This window comes from Triturus cristatus, chromosome 1_1 (genome assembly GCF_964204655.1).
Source record: "Triturus cristatus chromosome 1_1, aTriCri1.1, whole genome shotgun sequence".
NCBI lineage: Eukaryota > Metazoa > Chordata > Amphibia > Caudata > Salamandridae > Triturus > Triturus cristatus.
In genome coordinates this window covers 677,550,615-677,569,323 of record NC_140579.1, presented here as the reverse complement: position 1 = coordinate 677,569,323, position 18,709 = coordinate 677,550,615, and the positions used below count along the sequence as shown (strand labels likewise).

At 46.6% G+C, this 18,709-nt stretch overlaps 1 protein-coding gene and 1 pseudogene across 9 annotated transcripts in view; one reads left to right on the top strand and one right to left on the bottom strand.

The window, feature by feature from the left end:
- LOC146870867 (SWI/SNF-related matrix-associated actin-dependent regulator of chromatin subfamily D member 2-like) overlaps nt 1-18,709 on the bottom strand; it is a 1,426,174-nt gene that overhangs the window by 133,084 nt on the left and 1,274,381 nt on the right. The window lies entirely within an intron of this gene.
- Nucleotides 3,258-5,986, top strand: LOC146870871 (striatin-4-like; annotated as a pseudogene).

Below are 18,709 nucleotides of genomic sequence, written 5' to 3'. Positions count from 1 at the left end.
ATTGCCGCTGCACAAATTGTATCTATAAATTGTATCACGATTGTTCACAGTCGTGAACTTCACCGGGGTCCAACATGGACACGTGTATGTGGAGCCTTTTGCTTCACATAGGGTATCATGTCACGTAGGGTGTACACTCAACCACCTCTGTCGCCTTGCACAGAATCATTTGACCCTTGTATGGTTTCTTCTGCTTAGTTTTTGTTTATCATGTATATTTTCAGCCCTGAAGAAGTCTTGGGGTACCTCCCCAGACAAAACACGTGTTGGCTGGGAAATCGATCAGCAGTAAAAGAAGAACACAACACACAAGATTGTTCACCTTGTCTTTATTCCTTTACAAATATATATTGATTGTGGCATTATGAAACTTTGAAAGAAGGAGTACTTACTCTGCTTTGTTACACTGACGTGTGTACAGGCTTTCAGCAATTCCGCAAGACCTTGGTCCAGATTTGGGGGGTTCAGGGTGTTCCCCTTCCTGTTAGCACCGTCTCACACACCTAAACTCCGATTAAAACACGTATACCCCATGCAGGCGCCCTCCATAGACCACATTTGACCAAAACCCTGCCCTTTGCTTGCCTGAAGTTAACTCCGGCAAAACGGAGGTCCTTATTTTTGGAAATAATGCCAATTTCTGGCCCCCTAACTGGTGGCCAGAAGAACTAGGCACTCTCCCAAAACCAACTAGGAAAGCAAAACATCTGAGGGTCAGTCGACAATAAACTTACCTTTGACGACCAAATAAACACGGTTACTTCCGCTAGCTTCCACTTCCTTAGAATGATCAAGAAAATAATGTCATTTCTGCCGGAAGACAGCCAACGTGTAGTGATAACATCTCTCATTCTCTCGCGGGTGGACTATTGTAACAGCCTTTACCTAAACATCCAAATGCGACATTTAAATAAACCCCAACTCCTGCAAAATACAGCAGCCAGACTGCTTACCGGTACACCAAAGTTTGTATCTGTCGCTAAGGAAATAAAAAGGCTGCACTGGCTTCCAGTCAAAAAATGGATACAATTTAAATCTTTATGCACCGTTTTTAAAACCCTTCAAGGAACAGGGCGGAAATACCTGAAACGGCGTTTTCAATGGTATGTCCCTAGAAGAGCCTTTCGCTTTTGAGGAGCCAAATGTCTGCCAATACCCTCCTTTAAAAAAGTCAACTGGGGTGGTAGAGGCTTCATCACTTGTGCCGCAAGGGCCTGGAACGAGCTTCCTTTCCATATTAGGAATGACACTGAACTAATGATATTTGGGAAAGGATTGAAAACCTGGCTTTTCAGTGCATAGGTCACCAGGTACTTCTCTGTTCGGAGGGCAGTAGCTAGCGCCAGGACACCTTTGGGTAACCGCTGCGTTTAAAGATATATAATTAACATAACATAAGCAGGGGTCAGAAGAAAACCTTTTTTGTTCTCTTTTTTTGTTATGTTGCATATTTATATAGCGCGAACTCGACCCGAAGGTATTCGAGCGCTTTACATGAGCACCGTATTTACATTACACATTCAGGTACGGGGAGATTAAGTGATTTTCCCACAATCACAGGATGTGGACGCGACCCTGAGGCTTGGACCCTGGTTTCCAACCCCAAAGTCGGCAGTCTAGCCGACGGACCACATCCCCTCCCCTCTTCAATCACACACACACCTAAAATGCGCTAAGAAAAAGACACTAACTAAAAAGCATGTTTATTTCAACATGTAAACTCTGTTACTCAACGCATCTAAAATAACCACACAGAATACAACAAAAACCACACAAATGCAGTTGCGAACAACAAGGATAAAATGAACATTGCTACCATGGTTAAAATGCCATCTAAAAAACCTAACACCCTAAAACCTACTTCTATGCACTACGCAATGAAGCATGGAGAGTAGAATAGCTTGCAGATATATTTTCTTGGGGAGACTTAGCCCACTGCATACCTTATTTACAGCAGATATCTGTAATCATCAGGAGTCAAGAACGCAGTGTTCCCATTGAAAGGCAAACAAGCATTCAGCATCAGGTTTTCTCGGGCTCTGGCTCAATATCAGGCTTCAGTAGAAAGTGCGATACAGCAGCATCTCTGGCAGGGAGGATAGTTTCTGGCAGTATACTGCTCTAGATAATCTGGGGCAAAGGACATCTCCTGACAGATGGTCAAGTGGCAGTCCTTTTATACTGTAGTTTATGTAAGATGGAATTTACAACATCACCTTAGGAATGTCTGCTATAAGCAATGAGCGTCAAGATGCTAGTCTAAGATGCATATAAGGAAATCTAAGGATCTAAGGAAAAAATACAACAATTCAGACTACACTGTTTTGGCTATGGTTCTGGCACTTGTTCCATACTGATGTAGCATCAGGTATCTTGTTGTCTTTATCTAAATGACTTGACTTTTTCACAGTTCCTGGTAAGATAAGGACAAACGACATCTGCATCAAAGGCAGACATGTTGATGAGTCTGCAAAAATACAGAAAATGGAGTAGTGGACTACTTAAAATGGAGTCGGGCCTTATGTCTTTTCGTTAATGTAACATGAATCAGAACGAACTGGTCTTATGTAACAAAATTAATCGAAACCGATAAAAAAGGACTTTGAGATTTCCAATTCCATGCTCAATTTGTGCATGCTTCTCTGACTGATCCATGTTTACTCTAGTTAACCTTTGCAGTACATTCTATAAGGTAGGTGTTGTTCCTTGCTGTTGTCAGATCAGTGGGGTCAACTGTGTCTCAGACAAGTGTTTCAGAATGGTTGTCTACACTAGTACTCTGCCCCCCTTGGAGACACCCTCCTCATCCACCTTTGATTACTGATAACACAGCTAATACTGTAAAGTCCTGTTGAGAATATCCTACATGACAAACAGTCTGGCCTCTGGTCAGATGTTAACAGTGTGTGGCACAGAGCGTTTGAAAGTTATGGTTCACCGTAAGTGGGGTTAATTTTCAGCCCTATAACACGTGAGCACGTTCATTACAGTGCCCACAACAGCTTTCAAGTGGACCTTGCAGGATCCTATAGAGAATGCAATGGACAATTGTGAGAAGTAACCATGAGCTTTCCCTCCTTTTGATTACCAAGTCAGGCTTCGCCAAAGGATTTCACCTTTCCAATGTTGATTTACAGCTGTTTGGTCTGTACCTGGGTAACAGAATGATATCAGTGGCAGGAAGTGGTGTTGGCTCGATCTACGCTTGCGCCTTCTCTTTCCTTGGATGGATCCCTTTGTAGCATACACAGGCAGAAGGCCACAGTTTCCATGATGGAGGAGAGAGCGGCTTTCCGGGCCGTGCCTAACTGGGGGACAGCAGCTCCAGAGCCTGGAGGACAGCAGGAATTTAGCGTGCCTGGCATCCTGCACTACATCCAGCACGAGTGGGCGCGCTTTGAGGCTGAGAAATGCCGTTGGGAGACGGAACGGGCCGAATTGCAGGCCCAGGTAGCTTTTCTTCAAGGGGAAAGGAAGGGGCAAGAAAATCTCAAGACCGATCTTGTCCGCAGGATAAAAATGTTGGAATATGCATTGAAGCAAGAGAGGACAAAATGTCACAAGCTGAAATTTGGAAATGATCCAATGCCAGGGGAAAAAAAGACTGACCCTATGGAGACAGCAGTTCTCAACGGGCCAGCAGAACCAATCACTTTGGAAAATAACGAGCTGGTCTGGAAGGAAGGACGGCAACTTTTGCGCCAGTACCTAGAGGAAGTTGGATACACCGACACTATTCTGGATATGCGCTCAAAAAGAGTACGTGCTCTGTTGTCACGCTGCCCTGAGGAGCAAAATGGGTCAATGGAGCAGAGTGACTCTGGCGTGGCACCAACACTGACTCCAGGTCCAGGACTGAGTGAGGGGCAATCACCCCGTATACGGCAGATTGAAGAGCAGATAAAAAGTAGGGGTGGGCGGAATTTGCGAAATCCACTTTCGCAAATTATCGCGAAAATGTTAAAAATTATCGCAAACACGCGGAAATATCGCGAAGATGCGGAAGTTTTTTCCCCGCATGTTCGCGAGATTTTCTGCATGGTTGCGGCTCGCCAACTTACCCATGTGGTTGCCCGCGGGCGCGGCCATCTTGTTTTCAGTTGTCTCGCGGTGCATGATCGCGAGAAGAAAGACGTGATCGCGCGACGCATGACGTCACTGCGGGCGCGAACTGTCGCGAGACAGCGCAAATGGCTAAAAACAATACAACATCTCATGGAGAACGCGACCGGATCAAGAAAACTTGTCGGCGAACGCAGGGATTCAAGTAAGGCGATCGCGCGAGTGCGAGAATGTATTATTTTACAGCGCGAGCAAGAAACAAATTATCGCCAAGCTGCGGAATGGGGAAATTTTTACATTTTCGCGCTCTCCGCGGAACGCGAAAATGTCAAATTATCGCAATTTCTGCGAACGGAACGAAATTTTCGCCCAGGCCTAATAAAAAGGAATGCAGGAAAGGAGTCAAAAGACAGCCTCACCAGCTCTGTATTGGACAAGATTCCTTTCCTACACAACTGTGAGGACGAGAATAGTGATGAGGATGATGACCTGCACAGCCCACGACCGCAGCTTAAGGAGCATAGAGTGAAGATATCTGCTGAGCCATTGATGCGCTGAACGAGTTTGATTTTCTCGGTTCTGGTGAAGATGGAGAAGGCACCAGTGAAAACCGACATACAGGAGATATCAACGAAATTGGTGATTTAAGAGAGTCCCGAAGAGTGAAACTACAGGGAATGTTAGCAGACTTCAGAGATGTGGATGGGATTGCGCCAAAGTCTCCCATTCCTTCAGCCAGTTCAAGTCAGCCTCGCACCCATGACGGTTCTGTCTCCATGAGTTTTCCCCCTGATGTGTTTATCATGGACACAATTGGTGGTGAAGTGAGTCTGGGGGACCTAGCAGATTTGACAGTTACAAATGACAATGACCTCAGCTGCGATCTTGCAGATGGATAGGATGCTTTCAAGAAGACCTGGAATCCCAAGTTCACACTTCGCAGTCACTACGATGGTATCCGGGCCCTGGGCTTTCACCACATTGAGTCCGCTTTGGTTACTGCATCAGAGGATGGGACATTGAAGCTCTGGAACCTACAGAAGACGGTCACCACTAAGAAGAACACATCTCTTGACGTAGAACCTGTTTATGCTTTTAGAGCACATCGAGGTGCGGTGCTGTCCCTAGCCATGGGCACAAATAGTGAATATTGTTACAGCAGGGGGAGCAGATAGCCGCATATGTTGCTGGAAGATTCCAGACTTGAACATGGACTCATACGATAGTTATGATCCAGGTGTCCTCAGCAACATACTCGAGGGGCACACTGATTGTGTGTGGGGCCTGGCATTCAGCTCCTGCAGACATCGCCTGGCATCCTGTTCGGCAGATGGCACCGTGAAGATCTGGGATGTGGGCACCAAACCTTCCTGCTTGAGTACCTACAACCCAGACAAGGAGCACGGTGTTCCCACTTCAGTCGCCTTTGCTAGCACAGTCCCTGATCAAGTTGTGGTATCTTTTCACACTGGGGATGCCCTAGTATATGACATGCAGGCTTCAACTGCTCTGCTAGCGCTGGATGCACGCTGTGGTGGAGGATTCAATCCCATCAATCGCCTGGTGAGCCACCCTTCCCAGCCTATCACCATTACGACACATGAAGACCGAGGCATCCGCTTCCTCGACAACCGTACAGGTAAATTGGAGCATTCTATGGTTGCACACTTGGATGCAGTTACTTGCCTCGCTGTAGACCCCAATGCAACATTCCTTATGTCAGGAAGCCATGATTGCTCCCTGCGCTTGTGGAACCTGGAGAACAGAACATGTGTCCAGGAGATAACTGCTCACCGCAAGAAGCATGAGGAAGCCATCCATGACGTGGCATTTCATCCTAGCAAGGCGCTCATTGCCAGCGCAGGAGCTGATGCCCTAGCCAAGGTGTTTGTATGATGTCTTTCTTGCAGAACGTAAAGGAGGCTGGGGGTGGGGAAGGACTATGCCCACTCTTTCTCATCCTGCGTATGGTTAGCCTGACCACTACTGTAAAGCCCTGGAGCGCCTCTACTTGCCGCTAAGGTGGCTGACGGTGCTTGTTTAGTGGTGCTATGTCCTGCACTCAAAAGAGAGTGGCAGTCCCCTTTTCTAGAGTTCTGAATTCAGTGCACACAACAGACCTAATACCGTGCCATCTTTGCCCATCAAGGAGTCACTGCCATTGATGACATTACTTTGGTGAGGAGAGTGGTGACAAATATGGCTCTTCTGTTGTGCAGTATGTGTGCTTTGCTTCCTTTGGAACTGTAGAGCCTAATTTCTCACCTCCTGTTAGCACAGGGAGCCTTGCCACCGTCAAAGTAATTTGGAGGGGGTTGGCTTGAGGATTGTTACAGAAGGGGTGATGGAATATATTTTTCTGCTGTTAGCATTTAAATGTGATTGGACTACTAACTTTCCACGATGGTGAGAACAGAACAATGGAAACATTATTATTCCATGATGCTACGATTGTGGATATCAGTGCGATCTTGTTTTCTCCTTCAGTGAACAATTTGTCAAGGTTTCATCTTGCTGGATAATGGTGGAAAGAGCAGGCAGATCAGTCTGTATCAGTAAAATGGCTAGGACAGAGTGTTTGTGTGTTTTCCTTTATGCACTTGGAAAGAAGTGCACGGACGGAGGAACATGAAAAGGTTTTGTATGAATTGGTCAAGGTGGCCTTCATTAGTTATATATGCACATCATGGTAGTGGACTAAAACTGGCGGACTGTCATGTTGTACACAAGGTTTTAAGAATCCCAGGGAGAAAGTCCTACTATGGTATAGCTGCAGAAATAAGGACTGGGTCAAGGAAGAGCTGCCCTTCTTTCTTAGAGCACTTCTGCTACGATTTCTAATACACTAAAGCAATGAAAGAGGATGCCTTTGCGATGGACACCCACTCCTTTAGATTGTCATTTTGGATGGAGTGATGGGTGGTTGAAGATTAAAGTAGGTCCTGAGGTTCAGTCAAAAAATAGGTTTAAGCAGAGTGCTTGGCTAGTGAGCTTTTCAAACTACAAGTAACTGAAAATGTCGTAATGGCCATGTCCAGCCATCTGTGAAACCCCAGTGCTGGTCAATTTCAGGAATGGAAATATACTATGCCTGTTGATCCATCAACTTCAATGACATCAAACATTTGAATTACGTGTGGCTATTCAATGTAACATTTTGGTGTTAATGCACAGACTGAAACTAGGAGGCAACAGTTGTAGCACTGAAGGATCAATTCCCGACTTTACAGTGTTTCATCAAGGATGGTTCCATATGGCAATAAAGTGAATCTAAGAGAGCCATACATGGCGAAGGTACTGAAGCATTGATTAAACAATTATCTACAAGCACATCATCCAGTAATCAAGTGGAGAAGGATGCAAAATATATGGCATTGTTCACACCATTATATACACTCAAAACTGTTCATTTCCGCCACTAAAGCAAGTCAGAGGTGTCTATCACAATCAGACAAGGATAGGGGAGAGCTATTTATATTCAACAAACTAAATTTGGGACAAACAAAGGTGTATATTCACAAGAACGTGTGCTAAACATCACCAAAAATGTCAACGCAACTTTACACATCGCAGCCTATCTCGGGAATATAACCCCGTGTCAACGTGGAATTCACAACAAGGCGGTACCATGCGATAGTCTGCCAAAACCGCGGACAATGTCGGCGATACAACCACCTCGATGGAGATGAAAACACAAACCACAACACCAAAAAACCTGCGATGGGCCAAAGCACGATGTGGAAATCAGCGATACGCAGCGCCAGGCTTGCAACACACCTGACCAGTGGGAAAAATCACCATAAAAATAGAAAAAACACCCAAACACAAACTGACCAACACCCAAGCACCATGGAGGCAGCCGGAGCAGGCGCAGAGGACGAGCGCAACCCCACAAGCACCCCGGATGACCAGCCCGGGACCTCGGGGACAGGGAAGGGCAAGGACAAGAAGAAGAGGAAGACGAAGTTCAGTCCGCAGGCGAACAGGATCATAGTCACGGAGGTGATAGAATACCATCAATAACTGTTTGTCACCTCCAACATGTCATTGTGCACCAAAACTGGAATATGGCGGGACATCGTGGACAAGGTGAATGCCGTCAGGGAGCACAAGAGGACAATGGACGAGGTCAAAAGGCGATGAAATGACATCAAGCGGAAGACCAAGGAGAAACTCGCAGCTAACCAGAAGGCAGCAATGCAGACTAGAGGTGGGGGCCCAGCGCCACAGCTTGAGCTGGATGACATGGAGGAGCTGGTGTCGACAGTCATCAGTGTGGATACTGTGGCCTAAGTCGGGGGACCGGACACTGCTTGACAGGACACAACACAACAGGATGAGTGACCACCAGGTACTGGGGGGACGGGTGGAGATGGCCACGATGGCACACATGCATAATCAAGCAGAGCACAGTGCACACTCTCAATGACTCTGGGTCATCGCCCAGATCCATAGACTGTCACAATGTACAATGTCATGCAGTCTGAATGTCAACATGTCCCATGTGGCTACATACATGTGGACACATTGCAATACACCATCTCCCCTTCACATTGCAGGGCCAGCATCAACACCCCCTGCAGAGCAGTCCCAGCACTCTTCACTGATGACGAGGAGGACAACCCAAGCATCGACATCCAAGCCCTCCTAGACATCATTGACATCATCCGCGACTCACCTCCGGGATCAGGGCTGACCAGCTGCATCGAGGAGACCCCACCCACCACCAAAACCACCCAGCAGTGAAGTACTGGGTATTTTAGACCCAGCGGTGCAGGGGCACACACCCTATGACTTCTGGGTTTCACCCTGTTCCGGACCTACAGAAACACAGAGTCTTCTGGGTGAAGTCAAAGAATCGTTTATTGGCTGCAGACCAATGACAGGTATCCTAGAAGTACAACAGCGTGTATGTTCTCAGGAGACTGCTGCAAATCATAGGAACGGACTTCTCCTTAAGTACAAAATATCATGCTCCAGGCGCACATTCCTTGGTTTACGATATGGCCATATAAAGGTATACATTACAAACGAAAAAGCAGAGTCATGATGACCATCCCACATTCCAATTCGGCCAGCCCACAATGATTTACACAGTAAGGTTCAGATCCCACGTTTGATGTAAAGAGACCCCCCAATAAACATGAGCATCTCCTGTTTTGGGAAACAAGTCATAAAGCAGGAACAAGCAGGTGTGGAAGAGATTAGCCGGGGGATTGTGTAGAATGAAAGGGCTTTATGACGGGTCAAACCCTGATGCTAATCACAGGTGGACGGAGGAAGGGGAGCTCGTGAGACCGGTTTGACCCAGGGCAGCAGAGCCAGCTGCCCAGGTCACAGAGAAGTCAGAGGGGAAGCCCATGTACTGTGAGGCCCGTATTTACTCCATTATAGCCTATGTGAGGGCAATGACAAGATGGCCACTGTTTCCAAAATGGAACCCGCGTAGTGGAGCAGAAGAACGTGTACACAGTGCATTCATAGCTAGAACGATATATAAAGCACTCGTACATGCCACATTTACCATTTGCGGTTCGCTAATACCAAGATAGACAGGGGTAAGGCCCTGTCCCCTACGCGGTCCCGAATATTAAAGTACGACAGACCCTCCTTTTGCCCTTACATAGGCAATCACTATACTCATCTTAATCCGAGTCTAGGTCAATGTTCACGAAGTCATGGAGATGTTGCTGTAGCATCATCCTATTACTTAGCTCGTCCCTTGATACAGGTTTCCTTACACATAAGGTAGTACAGAGGCCACATATCGCAGGAGCACACTGTATGCACAGACAGAACAGGAAAAGAATGGCTAAGATCATTCCAACGACCATCAGAACTTTCCAACCCCAGGCAGATATCAATTCCCAGAACCACCCCACCAGTGACCAATCTCCCTTATCCACGTGTATGGCTTCAGATATTTTATGGAGTTTGGAGATGGCTTGATACACTGTTGGAGCATTATCTGGTATGAAAATGCAGCAACTGGATTGGATGACCTTGCATACCCCACCGCGGTCTGCAAGAATAACGTCTAGAACCATGCGGTTCTGCAGAGTCATAAGGCGATCCGCTTGGAGCTCAGCTGTCAGATTACTAAGGGCACCAGCCGTTACATTGACAGTGGATTCAACCACACGTGTCAGCTGTCTCAGGTTCCTACTATTGACCATAGGTCCCCAAAACGGCAGGAAACCCAAGAAGAAGTCTCCCGCTTCCTGACCGGCAGTATCCTCCTTACTAATCACACCTCTCACAACTCTGGTCTTGTGATAGTCAGAGGCGGCAGTAAATGTCGGCGGTAGCAAGTTCGCAATATAACATGTGCCCGAGAAATCAGGGGGCAGCCATGTATATGCTCGGTCATTACAGATGAAATATGTGCCCTTGGCAGCTAGAAACGCAGGGGAAAACTGTGACGGGAAGGTGTACGTTTCAGTACAGTCACTTCTTCCCAGTTGAGCTCTAGGATTCTGACCATTACCCTGTAAGCAGAACCGACCCATGTGGGGTACGACCCAGATTGGAGATGAGATTTTTCGCTGTCTTTCACCCAGACTAATACTATACCCCGTCGCGTTCCATCCTACATAAGGTCTCAGCTCTTCTTTGGGAATGGATGAGTATGCATCAATATCTCTACTCATATCGGCAACTCCTTTCATTAAAGCCTTATTATTGGTTATAGGTCTGATGGAACGCGGTTGGCGAGGGGAGTATGTATCTAGGGCATAGAGAAACATGGTTTGGAATGCCCATGACGATCCATTGTAACTGTACGGTAGCACCAGGTAGGGAATACCTTTGTTAATGGTATGTGGCATTAACCCACACACCCAGAAATTGGTCGTATTCATTACTAGTTGGTGCTGGTGCAAGAGTTGGATAAACGAGTTATTTACAAACTCTGATCGTCTGGTCTGTTCGTGCTCAGGCAAAGGGTGAAAAGAGTGAGAGGAGGCAGTAGAAAGAGATATAGGCTGTTGAGTGGGTTCAATGGGCTTTTGAGCGGAGAAGAACACAAATCCTACAATAAACATTATGATACACCATAGTGTAAAAAGGCACAAAAAGACAAAACATTTACTTTTCACAATTCTACACATTCTTGCATTAGAGTTCATTTCCTCAATCGGTCTCTCCATCTTAAAAAACTCCATCCTCTACTCGGGCCGCTCGCGGTGGATGAGTTTCTTCTGCTAAGGAGTACGCCTGTCAGTCCAGGGAAACGCCCTAGACTAACCAGAACCGTTGACCTAGCGTCTTCGGCCTGTACCCCAAAGTCTTGGCACCGCGACCCTGCGGCAGAACCCGGATGGTGGTTCGAAAAACAAAAATCAAGAAAGTCCTTCAGATGGGAGAGCAAAAAATGTCAAAAGGGAAATAGTGAGGAAAATCTTTATTTGTCCATGGGCCTTGGTCTCAAATTATAGCGAAGGCGGCCAGGTGCTGTTTGGTCTTGAAACAAAAGTTCAGGCTCAGTGGTGTCCAGTCGATTTGATGGTGGCACAGTTTCTTGCAGAATATTGTCACTCTCTTGGTCTGAAACTGTGTCTCTTAAGCGTGCGTCACTGAATGGTACAAAACGAGGTACAGTGTCTGTCTCTGAGTCGGCGATACCCTCCTTGACCCACTGGTCATATGGCAGAGGCAAGGGGACTATTTTGCAGTGGGTACCATGGATCCAGTGCTTCTTCCCTTTCACTCGCACTGCTGATCTCGTCGACAGAAGAACAAGATGAGGGCCGATCCAGCGAGGCTCGTCGTTGCCCTTACGCTGGAAATTCCGGACCAGGACCCACGAGCCAGGGTTGATAGGGTGTCCAGGAGGTTCAGAGGCTTGGGGAAGAGTATCATGTACCTGTTGGTGCAAAACACGCAGTTTAACAGTCAAATCATACAGGTAATCGAGTAGTACTGGATGCTCTATCTCACTGAACTTCGTAGGCCTCGGTACACCCCATACGTTGGCGGGACGGCCAAAAACGACCTCGTAAGGACTAAGTCCCACTCGTGAGTGTATGGTCATTCTAGTGGACAGGAGTGCTAAGGGCAAAGCGTCAGGCCATTTAAGACCGGTGCTCGCCTGAATTTTGGCCAGCTTGAGCTTTAAGGCTCCATTGTAGCGTTCTACTAGTCCAGCTGATTGGGGGTGATTTGCAGCGTGGAACTTCTGCTTTATCCCTAGCCCTTCACATACATTCTTCATCACTTTACCCACAAACTCACTTCCGTTATCACACCACACCATTCTTGGCATCCCAAACCTAGGGAAAAATTCCTTTACAAGGGCTTTGGCTGTGGATAGGGCAGTGTTATCTTTCAGAGGATAAGCCTCTATCCATTTTGAGAAAGCACAAACAACCACCAGTACATATTTCAGGTTGTTGCATCTTTCCATGTGAATAAAGTCCAGCTGCAAAACTTCGAATGGACATGATGGGGGTGCAAAGTGACCAGCCGGAGTTGGGGTTCCCCTACCAGGGTTGTACTTCAAGCATACTATGCAATTCTTGACCACATTCTCTGCACACTTGGGAATCCCAGCATTCTGCCATACTGGAGCCAACAACTTGCATATACCTTTCGTACTGATATGTGCCATTCCATGTGCCATAGTAACCACTGGAAGCACATATGCATCAGGCAACAACCATCGCCTATGTTCTGTCAGATCAGTCCAACAACCATTCTCATCCAACTTACCCATACTTTCTCTCCACTTGCTTAACTCTTCCTCTGTGGCTTCAGCCTGAAGCGACTTCACACTCTCTATTGTGTTCTCACACATCCCAACATCATTAACCCATCTTGCGGGGCCTGCAACATACATTCTAGTCTTCACATTCTGTGCCGTTTCTTTCGCGGTCTCATCAGCAAACGCATTCCCACGTCCAACATCATCTGTGACTTTCCTGTGCGCACTGCATTTCATGATCGCAACTTGCAACGGTAGGGTCAGTGACTCAAGGAGATCATTCACCAACTTGCCATTCTGAATTTTAGCTCCATGCGACGTCAGGAACCCACGCTCTTTCCACAAACGCCCAAAATTATGAGCCACGCCAAAGGCGTACTGGCTATCTGTGTATATGTTCACTCTCATTCCTTCAGACAACACACATGCTCTCGTGAGGGCTATTAATTCTGCTGCTTGGGCCGAATTATGTGGCACTCGTGCAGTTTCCACGACCGTGTGCAAAGTCGTGATAGCATATGCAGCAGTCGTGTCACCATTAGGGAGCTTGAAGCATGAACCATCCACCCATAAAGTGCCATCACACTCAGTCAGGGGAGTATCTTTTAGATCTACTCTCCCTTTCGTCTCTTCTTCTGTTCTGAACAGACAATCATGTTGCTCAATCTCATCTGAATCTGCTGGAATTGGCAACAATGTAGCTGGATTCAGCGTATTACATCTTTTTATGTGTATGTGATTCGCTAACAGTGTAAGTTCATAACCTGATAATCGCGCACTAGTCAAGTGTTGTGTCTTGGTCCTATTTAATAATGTGTCTACAGCATGTGGAACCATAACAATCAATGTATTGTCCATTACCAAACCAGCAGATTGTCGGATAGACATCGCTGCAGCAGCTGTCGCTCTCAGACAGCTTGGCAATGCCCTCGCTACAGGGTCCAAGGTTGATGAAAAATATGCGCATGGGCGCGGTCTGTCGCCAAAAGGCTGTGTTAACACTGATAATGCGCATCCATCTTTCTCATGAACATACAATGTAAAAGGCTTGCTGTAGTCAGGAGTGCCCAACACAGGAGCTGAACATAACGCATTACGCAATTCCACAAAACTTTTATGGCACTCTTCAGACCATGGGATAGGAGTCGGTGTGTCTTTGCATGTTAAGGCTAACAAAGGCTTTGCCAACAAAGAAAAACTAGGGATCCAATGCCTACAGTATGAAGTGATGCCCAAGAAAGCACGCACTTCTCTCTGTGTCTTTGGCACACTCAACTGTGCAATGGCTTGAATTCTTTCTGGGGTCAGTTTCCTTCCCTCCTTCGATAAGAGATGACCTAAGTAGGTCACTTCTTGTCGACAATATTGCAGCTTAGAGAGAGACACTTTGTGATGGAAAGCGGATAAATGGCGCAACAGTGACAATGTGGCTTCTTTACAGATCTTCTCAGTATCCGCAGCGATTAGTAAATCGTCCACGTACTGAATCAGGATAGCGCCACTAGGTAGAATAAGTGCATCAAGCTGCGCTTTCAAAGCTTGACTGTATATGGATGGACTCTCACAGTAGCCCTGGGGAGCGCGTTTGAAGCGGAAGCTTCGGCCTCCCAGACTAAAACCAAAAATGTCTCTGCTCTTTTCTGCAATTGGGATGCTAAAGAAAGCATTCTTTAAATCGATCACTGAAAACCATACAGCAGAGGCTGGAATCATCGTTAACAAGGCAGTTATATCAGGGACAACTGGAAACTGTGGCACAACAATCTTATTAACCTCTCTAAGATCAATCACAAATCTGTAAACAGGTGGCTGTGAAGGATCCGTCCGTTTTAAGACAGGTAAAATCGGACTATTGCAAACGTTGCCTCTTGTCTCTTCAATCACACCTTTATTAATCAGGTCGCTGACAATGTCTAACAATGCTTTCTGGCCTTCATTAGAGATTTTGTACTGGGGAATACGTGGCAGTCTGACATTAGCCTTTAAAGTTACCACGTATGGCGGTATCTCCAAGAGGCCCACATCATTGGGACCAGTAGCCCAAAGGGCATCCGGAAGGGATGACAATTCAGGCGGCATTGTATTTTTAGACAAGTACATCGGGGAAATCACTTTCTTGCCTAATGTAAGTTGTACTCCTGAAGGAGAACAATACAGTGTAGCGTGCAATCTTTTCAACAAATCTAATCCCAGCAAATTCTCACCACAACCCGTTGTTAGGATCAGGGGTGCTTTCAGCTCACAAGGTCCAACAGAAAGGGACATGGGACTAGAAATCGGGTTCCTTACTGGGGCGCCAGAAAAACCTACTGAAACATTTATCCCGCCAGACAAAGGTGCGCCAGGAAGTTTTGAATGCATGATTGAACTCTTTGCAGCACCAGTATCTAGCAGAAAAGGCTCCGTTACATTTGCTGTAGTCACCTCAACATACGGTCCACTCTGATCCACTGGCACTGAAACAACTCCCTCTCTTTGTCTATGGCTGTCCTAGTAATCATTATTCTCTGCATCACCGTCCTCTGCATAATAATCATTATTATAATACTGGGCCGTATTACTAGTCGCGTTAGCTTGCTGATCAAAACTATTGATGGTATTTTGAGGCGGCAGAGGACGCGCGTTCTGGGGAGCATTTCCACGCCCTCTGCCTCTAGGAGCTTGCTGACCACCCCTACCTCTTGCGCCATACGCATTACCGTTCCGCTGCATTAATTTAGGGCAACTAAATTTATAATGACCTTCCTCTTTGCAGTATGAACATTGGTTGGGACCTACAGGGACACGTGGTTGATAATACCCGTTCATTTGCTGGTTTGTCTGAAACTGTTGGGGTTGGTGATAGACACCTTGGGGTTGCCTATAATTATTACCACCTCCACGTGGCGGGTAGGCCTGCTGTAAAAGGACCTTTGTCTTCAGTTCCTTCGTTTTCTTTTCTGTTCTATCTTTCTCGTCCTTATCTCTATTTTCATAATACTGTGCAGTAGCCAGTATTTGCGCTGAAGAAGAAACAGCCCAGGAACTCTCTGAATCTTTTAACTTTTTACACAGGTCAGGAAGTAGATTCTGCACAAACTTATCCACAAATAACCGTTGGCCACCCTCAGTACTCATATCCTGCCCACTGTGGTCAATAAACGTTTCTTCAAACCTAGTAAAGAAGTCTGACACTGTCTCATCTTTCTTCTGCTTGCATGCAGATAACTTGTCCCAATTTACGCGCATCGCAGGCATTATTGTCTTCATATACGTGATGATTCTACCAGGCAATTCAGCTACTAAAGGTTCTGGTTTCGCACCACCAGTTTGTCTAGCATCAGCAGCAACAATGTTGGCCCATGTATCCCCTAGTTCTGCATTGTGATCTACATTACGAATTGATCCCCATAGAGGCTGTGGAACAACATTGCCAAACAACATGTCTATATCGGCCAGATTCATAATGCATGACCCTGCCGTCTGTGACAACTCTTTATAATAACCTGCTGGGTTCTTACGGGGATCAGGTAAGGACTGCTTAAGCGCTAACACTTCAGAGCGCTTCCATGGAACATGCACCCAAACACGCTGGAAATGCGCTGCCACAGCGGGGTTACCACCGACAGCTGCAACCGCTTCCTTCCATACCGGGGGAACTTCTCTCATAGGGTATTGTCGCGCTTTTGCCTTTTTCCCCACAAGGACCTCTTGTTCAAACAATGACTGTTGGCAATCGTCATTCCTAAGTGACAATACAACCGCAACTGCTTTATCTACTTCGCGGTCCACAATTATACCAGTTCCAAAATCGAACCTCACTCTACACAACTCCTGCGGGTTCGGATTTTTACCACTATCCTCCAATTCTTCACAGAGAATTTCGCACATTTTCTCAAACACATATCTCTGTTTAGGGGCATCCCATTGATGGAAAGTGTTGACAACTGATTCCACATCATAAAGTGAAGGAAAAACGATCCATCTACGCGCCATGTGATCTATTACCTTTTTCTCATCGGGGTTAGGCAATTGGCTGCGCAACTGCTTACGCTGTACACCAGGAGTTGCACCAGATGACCCAAAGAGAGGAGACATTAATGTAGTAACCACATTAGCTAAGCGCTGTCGCGCTGAAGGAGAAGCTGAGGCGAGAACAGGGGGAAAAACAGAGGGAAGAAAAGAGGATGTAGAGACAGGTACTGGAGTGGTGGAAGGAAGAGTGTTAGGGGAGGCAGTTACTGGATTAGGCAAAGTCGCAGGAAGTGCGGGGGCAGTTGGAAGCACAACTGGCGGCGCTTGAGAGGGCTGCGCTACAGGAATAGGAACTGGCTGCAAAGCAACTGGCGGTTGCGGCAAGGCTTGCAGTATATGCACTGGAGGCGGCATATTTACAAGCTGGGGAGGCGCCGTGGCAGTTTGAGCATACGGGGGTGGCGAACTCAACAAATGTGACATCAAGGGATCTTTTTCCTTTTCTTCTGACTCATCCTGCTTAGAATGTGGCAAAGCTGGGTAACATTTGTCAATCCCTAACTTACGCTGCCTGTGCAATTGCTCATTCATTTGCTCCTCCTCATTGTCTTTAAATTGTACAGCTGCTTGCATTACTGACATACCTCTCTCTCTCTTATTCTTTTTCGCTAACTTAATTTCCTTCTGTTTGGCTTCCTTTCGCCATAAGCGGAAAGAGTCAAACATCGCCGGCCGGGCTTTCTTCTTAAACAATTTAATTTCCAGATTATCTAAAATATCAGTATCGAAACTACCATTTTGGGGCCATTTTAAAACACCATCTTTCCTGGTGTAGTGGATCCACACTTCGTTATATGCAATGGGGCCTACGCCATGTTTCACATAGAGCTCATAAGTTGGAGTTCCAACCGGAGGAACCGGACATGATTCCTCTAGCTGGAAATCTTTTCCACAACCCAAACAGAATAATCTACCAAATAGTCCAGAACCAGGCATCTTCGCTCACTAGTCTAGATCCAAACGTCAAAGGATTATCGATTACGATAGCCTCGTGAATACACGAGTCCTCTGGTTTTGGCGTTTGCAAACTCCAAAGTACCAATTCAAATGATCCCGAAGGATACCAAAACAAATGGGAGACGCTCCACTTATACTTAACTGAATATTGCTGATCGATGGCGTCACCAGAAGACTCTCTCGATTGTTTCGCTCTCTCAAACTCGTCAAGGGTCCAAAACAGGTCGATTAATCAGGGCAGCAGTCCTTCGTAGCCGTCGGGACGCGGAGAACCTCGCAGAAAAGACTTTCGGACCACGTCGACATGCAGGGGTCGATGAAGTGGCGGCCTTCCTCCGGAATTTCCACACGAAGCTCCTCACGAACCTCTGGCTTGGACTGGTACCGCTGAAATCGTCCCGAGTTGGGCGCCAAACTGAAGTACTGGGTATTTTAGACCCAGCGGTGCAGGGGCACACACCCTATGACTTCTGGGTTTCACCCTGTTCCGGACCTACAGAAACACAGAGTCTTCTGGGTGAAGTCAAAGAATCGTTTATTGGCTGCAGACCAATGACAGGTATCCTAGAAGTACAACAGCGTGTATGTTCTCAGGAGACTGCTGCAAATCATAGGAACGGACTTCTCCTTAAGTACAAAATATCATGCTCCAGGCACACATTCCTTGGTTTACGATATGGCCATATAAAGGTATACATTACAAACGAAAAAGCAGAGTCATGATGACCATCCCACATTCCAATTCGGCCAGCCCACAATGATTTACACAGTAAGGTTCAGATCCCACGTTTGATGTAAAGAGACCCCCCAATAAACATGAGCATCTCCTGTTTTGGGAAACAAGTCATAAAGCAGGAACAAGCAGGTGTGGAAGAGATTAGCCGGGGGATTGTGTAGAATGAAAGGGCTTTATGACGGGTCAAACCCTGATGCTAATCACAGGTGGACGGAGGAAGGGGAGCTCGTGAGACCGGT